This window comes from Diadema setosum, chromosome 19 (assembly GCF_964275005.1).
Source record: "Diadema setosum chromosome 19, eeDiaSeto1, whole genome shotgun sequence".
In the NCBI taxonomy this organism is placed as follows: domain Eukaryota; kingdom Metazoa; phylum Echinodermata; class Echinoidea; order Diadematoida; family Diadematidae; genus Diadema; species Diadema setosum.
The window spans coordinates 32,726,081-32,735,563 of NC_092703.1; the positions used below are offsets into that span (position 1 = coordinate 32,726,081).

General features: G+C 37.5%; 1 long non-coding RNA gene across 1 annotated transcript; it reads right to left on the reverse strand.

Moving 5' to 3' along the window:
- Window positions 1–4,128: 4,128 nt before the first annotated feature.
- On the reverse strand, window positions 4,129–7,474 carry LOC140242732 (uncharacterized). Its single transcript, XR_011902148.1, has 2 exons — window positions 7,262–7,474; window positions 4,129–5,066 (listed from the first exon to the last, which is right to left on the reverse strand). It is a non-coding gene; the product is annotated as an uncharacterized lncRNA (long non-coding RNA).
- Window positions 7,475–9,483: the final 2,009 nt, after the last annotated feature.

A 9,483-nucleotide genomic window follows, 5' to 3' on the forward strand; every position in this document is an offset into this window, starting at 1 on the left:
AGCCTTCTGAAAGAGGCAAGTCAAGTGTTCTTGACTTGCGAGAAAAGTGAAAATGTTGAATTTTCTTATATTTTCTTCATATCGTTCTAATGTGACATCACAAGATGTATAGTAGTCTTCTCATCCAGCAGTGACTCAGCAGAAACTTTAAAAATTCATAACTTTTGAACGGATTGTCCGGTTTTCCTCAAACTCTCACTGATGTGTTCCACTACAATATTGCTGCATTCATTTAATCTGTATATCTACGAAGGTGGACTTGTCCTTTAATCAGCATGGACAACAAACACTCTATATTCTAAACATTGAGACACGTGGGCGATTCTGTAAAGTCTCTATCGCTACTAAGATTATTGAAGATATACTTTTCTCATCACGGTTTTAATTCTTAGGAGCGGTCTTACTATCCATTTCCTAACGATACGCTTTGGTAAAGCAAAATCAACAGTTTCAGTAAAACCCTCCTAAACTATAGGCCACAAGACCTTCATCTGTCAATTACGCCCCGCCCCCTCCATTGATAAAAGGTTACAGGACCTTTATCTGTCCATTATACCAGAATTGGTAAGTAATAAGACCTCTAGCTGTCCATTTTCTGTGGCTTTAAAATTGTCGGGAAAAAAAAAAAAAAAAAAACTTGGAAGGTACGCATGAGTGACGAGATAGAATGAGGATTCTATCATTCACACTGTTCGGCTTCCTACTTTGTCCGACGGACAATAGACATACAGCATGAACTTGATTTACAATTCTGCATTTGATGTACTTTAAAGGGATGGTATAGTATTGGTTGAGGTGAGGATTCAGCTTTTAATTTTTAGATACTTAGAAACCACTGTATGAAATGTTCTAGAGCATACTAAAGAGGAATTCAAAGTTTATTTGACGAAAATCGGTTTTGAAATGGCTGAGATATCCATAAACGAAGTAAAACAAAGCGATCCTAATAAAAGGTGGGTCACACCTTTTATTTGGATCACTTTTGGATCACATTTCAAAACCAATTTTTCATCAAATAAGCTTTGAATTCCTCTGCTCTTCCATATTTCATAAGAGGTTTCTCAATATCTCAAAAATATTGCCATAAAAAAACTTTGGAAACCTGAAGCCCCATCTCAACCGATACTGTACCATTCCTTTAACGTTGAAATACAAGTGTAAAGGATGAAAATATCCTTCATTTTTGTTCACCTGTTTGATCTGGCCTATTGCATTTTTGTTTAAAAAGAAAGGCATGGTCTTCAAGTTCAAGTTTCAAATTTGTAAAACATTTATTTTTCATCTTTTTTATGTTGCATATCACATAAAGCTTGTACAAGGAAGGCAGAACCTCAAAAAAGCAGAGCTTGTGGTGAAGTGCCTATAACAAAATACATTACATCACAAGGTCTTAACGTAGCCAATAAGGTATAAAGTCTGAATTCATTCTATCAGCTTGTCAGTTTTTCTGACAGGACAAGTATGACAAGTAGGGTCAGTTGACTGCTGAATTTGCTCATTTTTATCTTTACACATACTTTGTGCCACAATAGTCGATATATTTCTGTCAAATATACTCTAAATCTTATGAAATGAGCAGGTCACGATGGGCAAAATACTTATTTGTTTTTTATGTTTTCATGTCCGAATCGCATGGCAACAATAACGGTGGTTATATAAAGAAAATACAAAGTAATATTAATATACATGTACATGAATCAACGGGGGAATGCCGAACTCCAGTTGTACCGATGTAGCAGACTCTGCTTACTTAATATACTGTTTTGAAACTTCCTGGCACACCCCTTACGAAAGACTGTTATCTGGAAAATGCATGTCACGATAAGAAATGATATATCCATTCGTCACAAAAGTTTTAAAGACAAGTCAAGGATGAAATGTGTTTTTTTTTTCTAAGTACTAGGGTTGTTGGTCTTACAACACAATGAGCAACGATGAGCAAATATAAAGTAGGCCCTACATTATGTATTGTCAGTTTTGCATGATTCATGTCACTGTGTAGAAAGTTAAGTTTCGTTCTCACTCAATTGCTCTTTGTTTATCACTTCGAATGTGCAAGGTCGAAAAGACCAGACACACAACAACAATAACAAGTGGGACAAAAAGTTACGAAAACGCCACCATGGTCAGATTGCGTATCACCCACAGAACTCTTACACATAGAAGAATCACATCCATTCACAACCCGCTGAGCTCGGTGTCGCCACTGCGCACCGCTTTCAGTGCACACGCCGCCATGTTGCTTAGCAAAACCTCCGCAGCTCCTCGCGAGTACGGTACGGTCAACTCACTGATCGGACAGTATGGCAGCCCCTAGCCCTTGATATTTACTTGAACTTGTTAACTGTCAAACTCGTACTTCCCAATCCAGCGTTGACCTCAGCTTCATGTACTCATTTATGTTTTTTATTTCACACTCTTCCCTGAAAGTAGTCTGTATTGAAAGAGTTGGTTTTTTTTTTTCCCCTTTCGGATAGATCTATTTGACTTCGGAGATGTGATCTGCTTTGGTATAAAATTCAAGCTGCTCTCTGCCCTTTTTCCCATCCCCTCCCAATCCCATGTCTAGCTCTATGTTGTTTCCCTCCAGTGATATGGCAAGGTGTGTGTTTATGCTATTATTTATTTTTCTCCCATAAACAAGTCAAATTAAATTTTCCAGTCAGTCCCGTTAAAAAAAAAAATAAAAAATAAAAAAATAAATGATTTGTGGATATGATACGTGCAATACATCTTCCCAATCTTATAAATGATTATACTCAGCATATTACATATTTGGATGACAACACTATTTGATTACCTATATTCTTGTTACATGTACATTGTATTATCATTTTTATCATTATTAGTAGTACTGTACATGTATATGTAGTCAACACGAATGCACAACACACAGGAAGCAATATAGGCATACATGTGTATCTGTATGAAATAAACCAGAAACCAAGTTCTTGCTGACCAACACCAATTTATTTCAGCACACAAATTTTCGAGTAATTTGCAAGAACACTTGAGAAAGAGCAAAATTTGTGTGCCAAAACAAATTGTTGGGGATGAGCATGGACGGTTTTTTTTTTTTTTTTTTTTTTTTTTGTCATGATATTGATATCATATTATTGCACCGACATGTTGACTACTAAACTGTGTGTGTATTTATAAATCAAAATATGAAAGTTCTGCGTCGGTGTGTAGTAAATAGATATCAAGAGTAAAATCAGTCGTATAAACACCACAGGAGCCAAAAAATTGGACTGATGTTTTCGGTCAAAGACCTTTATGAAAAGACTTTGATAAAGGTCTTTGACCAAAATGTCATTCCAATTTTTTTGTCTCCTGCGGTGTTTATACAACTGATTTTACTCTTAATATACATGTATATATATATATATATATATATATATATATATATATATATACATATATATATGTATAGTAAACAAACTCTTTGCACTTATGATAAAGCAAAAACAAAACTGGAACAAAGTTCATACTTTATTCACCATGTTTATCTCTGCACAAAAATTTTTGAGCGATTCGCTCTTTCTCAAGTGTTGATACTTTCTACAGAAAGAGTGAATCGTTTGAAAATTTGTGGAGAAATAAACTGCTGATGAATACAGCATGAACTTTCTTCCAGTTTTGTTTTTGTTTTTGATCATCATGTTAACATGTGGACTACCTACTCAATGAAAATATACATGTTTACATATATATATATATACACATGTACATATATATAGGCCTATATATACATGTATAATGAATGCAATGTATATTCACATGCACACACACACACAGACACACACACAACCATGAACTCCTTTTAAGATTTTTTTCCCATATAAAACAGAAAGCAAAGATAAACAGTTAGTTTTACTGATTTTTAAAAAAAAAATGTATTTTACAATTATCAAGGTCAATGTTGATTGCTGAGAATCAACCACAGAACAGTGACATACAAGTGTACTACTAATTTGCCAGAAGTACCATTATTATACATAACACACTGTACGATGACTATAATCACAGGCAATACATGCCTTGGAAGCATGCCAATAATAAGCCAGTTCAGGGTTCCACTGTGAGCATGAGCAGAAAAAGGTAATAGCTCTGTACCGGCAGAGCATGTTCGATGTTGGTGTTTTTATTCACTAAGATAAGCATCTGTGATGTAATGATTAAGTGATCATTATGAGTGGTGCTTGCCAGCACATCCACCTGACAGCAAAAGTGGTACAGTGTACTAGTAGTTGACAGTATCAATAGAAAAAGATTGTTAATACATTTGATGCAAAATAATGAAATGGATGATTTCCAAAGTGCTAATTGATGGATCATCCTGGTCACCTGGTCTATGCAAGTTCATTCTCTGTTTGAACACGACTGATGAATTCCATAAATTTTTACGTCGGGTAAGCTGAAATACCTTCTCTCGTTTGAAAACTCATGGAGCGCCTAATCAACTGAGAAAGAAGAATGGTCATTTGTACCAATGTGCCAGTGAGCTAACCCTGAACTGGCTTATACACATAATGTAGGTGAGACAACCAGTATTGCAAATTTCTGACAACTATTATAACCATGAAAATCAACATAAAATCCATGAACAATGGACATTGTCCAGCAAGAACATCAAAGGCATTCTTGGCAACAATATCAAAGGCAGTACATCCATATAGATTTTCACTTGCTCTTGCTAGCTTCAAGGGTGATTCAAAATGAAATCCTTGTGAAGGCCTATGAAAACATGCTACCTCATGGTATGAGAAAATAATGTGGTAACAATATGTAGGCAAGAAAAATATCACAAATATGACAACTATTACATATCACCAATTCAAATGCATGTACCATGTATACGGTAATGAACTAAGATGCAATACATGGCAACAACCCAAAGTCCATGAATAATGGACACTGGCTGCAGCCTTGTTGTCTGGCCTGAGTAATCGAAGTGTTTTCTTTGAAGTGGTGGGAACACTAGGTGGAGAAGGGCTTTGGAGTCCAGTGGTCTCTTCTCATGTTCAGTCCATCTTTGGTGAAGAGCAACATCACTTTTTGGAAATCTAGGATTTTTAACACGGAGAGAACATGTATACACATGAAAATTACTACCATATCAGAATTGCAAGACCTCTTAAACATGTGCAACTACAATATTAAAACTTGATACGCAAGATGATTGCATGTGAATGCTCCTGGTAAGATTAAAAACATGCAAGTTTTCTATTAACTATACACAGCCCAGTCGCTGTACATGGTACGTCGCGACAGGGCTGTACGAGCGCGACCACCAACCACTAGGAGAGCGACGTAATCGTATCACGATAGCTTTGAATTTTGATACTTAACATCATTTTTGTCACCTCAAACTCATCGAGTATACTCTTCAATATTTACTCTACATCTGATGCTATCAGTATTCAAATGTACGCAATGAAACTTACCGAAATTGATCATCATATCCAACATGTCCACACGGTACACAATCTTTCACGCCAGGCCTAACTATACACAGCCCAGTCGCTGTACATGGTACATCGCCGTACCATGTACAGCGACTGGGCTGTGTATAGTTAGTTTTCTATAGAATTATGTACCATTACCCATAAGGTACAGTGTACTACTGTGTAGCTAAAACTATTCAACAGCCAAGAATAAGTTGGTACATGATGAAATAGTACTAACCCCTAGAATAGGAGTCTTAGGATTAAAGATGAATTTAACTTTACATATCGGCACCCTTGCACATGCCAAGGATAAGGTTCAACTGAGCACAAAAGCAGATAGGTTTCTACATCGCACATGTACAGCTGTAGCAGGTGAATTCTGGATGGTGCAGCTATTAATGCAGTGTGGTGTGTGTAGTTGAATCATACAAACTGCACAGTATTGATAACATGCACGCGCACCCAGAGAGACCACCTCCCTGGTTGTACAATATATTAATAATAATATCATTACCCCTAACTTTGTTGTATTCGGAAGAGACTCACAACCTTGGGTGGGATCTGGCCAATTCAGAGGTAAAGTTTAATAAAATTTTAGCCCGACCAGACACTGTTACGCTATGCGAAAACAGCGTCTGACGAGCACGGCATGCAGCCTCGAAGTGAGGAACCTCAACACAACTACAAAACGTAGGAACATGTATACTTTTCTCCTTTAAACAGAATACTTTACTCACGTTAAATGCATGTTTCTATTACAGAAGAATAGTTCGCCACATTGGGTCCATGGAGACCACTTGCGATAAGTCCGTGGAACAAATAAATGACACTTTCTGGCGCAATTCCTGACCGTCGGGCTTCGTCGTTGCAGGATTCAAAATGGCGCCTTGACTTATGCGCATGCGTGACCGGATGTGCTCCAGAGCGAGCGCGTGTGCGTTGAAAGTGTCGAACAAACCTTGGCGTCTGCTACACAATAACCGTGGTATGGAGCTCAATGTTCCTCGCCCGACCAGACGCCAGCCGCTGCCAAGCCCAGTACAGTTTATAGCTCTATACTAGTAACCGTGCGCACGCTGCTTGAGTGTAGCAGCACGGTCGACAGCGCGACCTTTTGAAAGGGCATTCACATCACGTGACCACCCGATATCTAAACTTGGCCTGGCGTGTTGGGTTTGAAAGATTGTGTACGGTGTGGATTGGCCTGGCGTGAAAGATTGTGTACGGTGTGGACATGCTGGATATGATGATCAATTTCGGTAAGTTTCATTACGTACATTTGAATACTGATAGCATCAGATGTAGAGTAAATATTGAAGAGTATACTCGATGAGTTTGAGGTGACAAAAATGATCGTAAGTATCAAAAGTCAAAGCTATCGTAATACGATTACGTCGCTCTCCTAGTGGTTGGTGGTCGCACTCGTACAGCCCTGTCGCGACGTACCATGTACAGCGACTGGGCTGTGTATAGTTAACAAAATTTTAGCCCATATCCTTAATATTTTAGTCTATAAAACAAATCTACATGTACACCTTGAATCAGATTTACACGAGTACGTTTACATGTAATTTACAATACTGTTTGCCCTTCCACACAACGTAGACCAGGCCCTACACCTGTACTTCAATTTTTTTTTTTTAACAGAGATAAACAGACAGCATACACGCCAAACACAGAATCGAGTGTTTGGGACTACGTAATGATTGAGCTCAAGTAAGCCAGATATACGCTCCACCTGAATGTATAACGTAATTTGGGGCATTAATTCACTTGTCATTCTCATCATAGCTTACCAGTGTCAAACTCACCTGTGAAAAGTCTTTCAACATCCTCCTGCCAAACGATTTGTGTAGTTTATAGCCGCACAATAAGGCATTTTAGTGCCTGGCTCAGTTCGAAATGTCAGAAAAGCACGGTCAATGAATGGCGCTACGGCCTTCAACACAAAAAAGTATTGCTATCCAAAATGGCGGACGTCACGTGACAACCAGTCGAGCGACGGCGACAGAACGGGTGGCTAATGATTCTTCTATGTGTAAGAGTTCTGTGTAAGAGTTCTGTGGTATCACCGCCTTAGGTCATATCATGGACCTAGATCCATGGTCATATCAACTGATAAAAACAGGTTTGAATACCAGAAGGGAACACAACTGTTCAGCTGTAAGTTTCAGTTGACAGAGGGACGATACGACAAAGAATTATGTCAGTGTTCACAGGATTTTTTCCAGTTACTTCAGCTTCGCTGAAACTGGTTTTACATAGTACTGCACAAACGAGGGTGAGCTGGCGTAGTGTAAAGTTTCCATGTCACTCAGGAATTCACTTAGATTGTAAAACACGCATATCCTCACCCGAACCGTCCAAGGCATTCACACTTGGTCCAGTTCGACTCTCGTCCGAGGAGGCTTCCGACTACCTCCGTTACGTACTCGGCATCGATTCGGCACCTTCAAAGCTACGCCGAAATCGCCCCAGCCTTCTTCGAGAGATTGTTCGGCAGACGCATTACCGAATACCGTACCAAAGCATAACTTCTAATCTGTTGGCTCAAACACCTGATGAGCAAAACTTTCCCAAATTCGAGAGCATTAAGGAGGCTATGTTTTCCGGACGCGGGGGAATCTGCTTCGATATGAACTTCTTCATGTACAGGTTGGTATCTTGATCATAAAATAAATATGATAGTTACTTAAAATGTGTACGTAATTTAACAACCAAGTAAATCAAACATGATTCATCTTATCATTTCGAGGTGAATTTCTTTAGTATGATATCAAAGTACAAAACATTATTTTGATTATTGTTTGTATCCTGTAATCTATACAAATCGATTACTCCTAATAAGAATGAACTGGCAGACCAACATCTTTCCCTTGAGACAGCACTTTTTCGAAGTGTCTGATGGACTATAAAGGCAGTAAAGTCCTCTAAAAAATTGTAAATAGATGTCGCGATACAGACATCAGATTACTGATGATATGGTGATGTCAGTTTGGTTAGCGCCTCAGTAGAAAGTAGATGATGATATAAGTTATTATTTTAAGTGTAAAATGATTCTATGAAAATACGTTTCTGCCGCATAATACATTTCAGAGCTTCAATTTGATATAATTTATTTTGAGACCACCGAGTTGCAGTGAAGTGAATACACTGGAGTTAATGCTTGTGAATATATCTCAGTGATTTCATTGCATTTCTGTGTTCATTCCACCTTTGTAAGATCATGAATTATCGATATTTTTTCCACTATTCACTATTCAAATGAAATTTTATTTCCAATAATATATGTTTTGTTTGTTGTTGCACAAATTCAATGAAAAACTAAATGTACAATGTATATTACAACAAACAAGGCATGTTATGAAACTAATTGTTCAAAATAATTGCGGTAGTAGAAAAGAATGACCCACGTAAAAGACAAGCTTGTAGGAATGTGGGCCACTCAATAGAACTTACAATACGAAGGTACGGAAACACACACACGCAACACACACATACACATAATTATTTTGAGACCAATAAGATAGGTGCGCACAGTTAACGAATGATCAATGCCATTGCACTGCATAAGATTATTCAACTAATTACTGATTATACTACTTAAGCACATTCTGCACATTACATTCATGTGTATAGATGGGTACCTGGTAACGCTAGGGTAATAATAATGTCAGGGCCGTCTGGTAGAGCAGTGGCAACACTGAAGAGGTACCTACCCTGGATAAATAAGACCATATTATTATTATTATTATTATTATTATTATTATTATTATTATTAATATTATGTGATTGTAAAAGGCATCTGTGGGCTACCCTTATTCATTTCTCACATGGTTATTTAAGCGTGTTTTGTTTTCTTTGTTCGTTTTCTGCCGACTATATATTCCATTAATGAACGACTTGTATGTAGCTTATGTTTATTAATTCCTTTTGTCAAAAGCATTTCAATGAAAATATTGAATATTGGGGAAAAATCGGACTTTTTTATGTGGAAGATTCTAAATAAACACTATTCTGAACACAATGTTTA